Source organism: Eucyclogobius newberryi, unplaced genomic scaffold (assembly GCF_026437365.1).
Source record: "Eucyclogobius newberryi isolate DKJ021-1_F unplaced genomic scaffold, fEucNew1.0.hap1 SCAF_18, whole genome shotgun sequence".
In the NCBI taxonomy this organism is placed as follows: Eukaryota; Metazoa; Chordata; class Actinopteri; order Gobiiformes; family Gobiidae; genus Eucyclogobius; species Eucyclogobius newberryi.
In genome coordinates this window covers 30,584,914-30,588,025 of record NW_027315812.1, presented here as the reverse complement: position 1 = coordinate 30,588,025, position 3,112 = coordinate 30,584,914, and the positions used below count along the sequence as shown (strand labels likewise).

General features: G+C 39.2%; 1 protein-coding gene across 2 annotated transcripts in view; it reads right to left on the bottom strand.

The window, feature by feature from the left end:
• The window catches only part of LOC140364826 (rho guanine nucleotide exchange factor 4-like), a 54,645-nt gene that overhangs the window by 46,698 nt on the left and 4,835 nt on the right, over positions 1 to 3,112 (bottom strand). The window lies entirely within an intron of this gene.

Genomic DNA, 3,112 nt, shown 5'->3' with positions numbered 1-3,112 from the left:
ACCTCAGACAGTGGGAAAACAAGTCTTGATATGATACACAACCTTAAGTTCTTTGTTTCTCTGGGATACGGAGAAATGCAATAACCTTTTTGTCCAGGTGACGTCAGATATATGTATTGTTTTGTCAGAAATATGTATTGTTTGGTTGCTTTTCACAGAAGGACAAAACAAAGGTTTCAAACAAAGTCATCTAGACACTGTGAGAAATGGGAATAAGATATAAGAGCATATGTGCTATCCACTCCACCACAAGCTGCACTGAAATAAAGATGTTAAACTTCCATTTGAAAGTCCTTGTCAGTCTGATTTGTTGATGACTTTCAGATGGAAGTCTGGACTTCTTAAACAGTGTCCAGATTGAAAAGTATCTGAATAAACTCACAGAATATCTTGGTAGCACTTTAAAGTAGCAGGTATTTACAGTGGTACTTCCAGTGATACCTGGAGTGGAACTTGAACTGATAGTTGCTGGTACATATATTATTATTATTATATGGTAGTTTGTGGGTACTTGTATTGGTGGTTACGGTGGGACTTTCACCAGTAAATACAGTGATACTTGTGATAGTGGAAGGGCTGTGGTATTAGTGATGGTAAATGGAAAGGGTTGACAGTAAAACACTGCTATAAAACTTGAATATACTACCACAAAAATGCTTCTGTATAACATGCATAAAAACTGTACAAGCTGAAATACCGAGGCTCACGAGAAACATTAAACTTTCACCCAATCATCGCTTGACATTCGGTGTCTGACATCTCCTCCCCCGTTCTCCCAGCTCCTCACTGAAAGCTTAGAGCGCTCGGAGCTTTGGCTAAAACCAGAGCAGGAAGCACTTTCGCAAAGGGCAAAAGTTTGAGTGACGTTGTCTACTCTAAACCATAAGTATTTTCTACTCTAAAGCATAAGTATTTTCTACTCTAAACCATAAGTATTTCTACTCTAAACCATAAGTATTTTCTACTCCCATAAGTATTTTCTACTCTAAACCATAAGTCAAAGAAATGGGAATTCTGGAAACAGCACGGACGACCGAGTTGTGACGTAGTGGACGTTTGATTGGTGGAAAGCCAAGGAGAGTGAAAACGTGAATGAATAACAAAACAAGAAACGGTAATAAAAACGTAAAGGTTACAAAATAAACGGTCAACAAAGTTTGCTTCTCCGTGCTCACCCCGCCGCCATAACCAAGCCACTAACGCAGGTGAGCGCGCTCCCCAATTAACCCTACGGACACACACCTTAGCACCGCCCCCAACACCGCAGCGTTGTGCTCGTAGCCAAGCACGTGCACACAAACCCAAATATGGCTCCTACAACCACCATAAGTAATACTATGTACCAGAGAAGTACCGCTGATTTTTTGTAATAAATGTAGTAAAGTAAAGTTTGTTCAGCCCCAGCACAGATATATTGTTAAAACATCTATTTGGGTCAAAATGAGACCGCAGCACGTTCTCTGCATCTAATTACAGAAAGTGCGCCGTTAGCATGCTAATGTTTGATAGCATTACTGTGACGGGCTCTGAAAGTTGTGAAAAGTACTCATTGTGGTGAATATTTAGGATGCTGGAATACATTGGGAAACTTGCAAGAGTTTAAAATCAACTAGTTCTTTTTCCGCCACATTTGAAGACAGTACAAAAAAGGGCGCCGCCATCAGGCCGTGTTTGAAAGTGCAGCGTCTGAGGTGCAGTTCAGAAGAACACATTTCCTTGTACACAATGTGAGCCTCCAATCGAGCCCCTGCACATCCCAATGACACGCAATCCCAATCTCTGTCGCCCCAAACTCCACACGGGCCGGGACGGTGGAGGGGCATTTGCATTGAGACTAACGACATCGGCAGCTATTGTCAAACTTTATCAGAGTTTTAGAGATTGAGGATTATTTTTGCACAAGTATTTACCAATGATACAAATGATCACACGCAGGAAAAAAACCTTTTACAGCATTTACAGACTGAAAAGTGGATTTCTGATAATGATGATGATGATAAACTTTCCTTCAACAAACAAACAAGAGCAACAAATACATTTAAAGCCAGATTGTCAATCTTCTTCAGAGATAAAACGTATTTTCCTTTTAATTGTACAAAACAGTTAATCCAGGCTACATTTCTCTCAGTTCTAGATTATGGTGGTATTATATATATGCATTCTACAGCAACTGTCTGAAAACCTCTGAACTCAGTTTATCATTCACCTTAATAAACTAAACTAAACTAAGCTCTAAAGATCCAGAGTCAGGACACACCCCTAAAAGTCAGAGAGAACCAAATCTGGGCCTAAATCGGGCAAAATATAATGTTCCGGGCTTTATACAAGGTTTGAATAGAGATCTTAAGTGAAGGATTGAAGAATACAGCTTTTCACAAACAGAAGTCATTTACTTAAGTCTATAATCATCATCATATTTGAAAACACATTAAGTTGATAATTGTAAGTCAATAGAAAAAAACATGAGCAGAAGTTTAGCATTTATGGATGTTATTTCCTGTGATAACAAAAGGAACACACAGATATACAGTGGAAATAAAATATAGCTAGTGTGTCTATCTGTAATTTACACATTGTCTGTACACGAGTTCATTCCTTGCTACATATGCAGATAACGCCCCCTCCTGGACATAGCATGAGAAACAAATGCACTGCCACGAACAATGATCACCTTCATGACACAAAATTTAACTTAAAGAAGAAGTCAAAATATATAATATATAATAATATATGATAATATACTATAATAATGAAATGAGAGCAAACAGGGGTTACTAGTGTCATGTTCTGATATCATAGTGAGATATTGAGGAATATGGCAGCATCTATAGCACTCATAGGACACACCCACAGATAAGGACAGGCCAATGCCACGCTCGGGAATCAAACCTGGGACCTGACTGTGAGGGGGAAGGCTACATGGAAATACCACTAGCAACCAGTCACTTTTAATGTTCTCTACCCACTCGCTTACAATAGTTCAATGAAGCAATTTCATTTATGGCACGCCGAGTTCTCAAAGAGCGTCATGATGACTGACGCTCTAGAACAAAATAAATGTGCACGGTAAATATCATTCATGATAGTGTAGGCCACCTGCAAGTAAATGAGC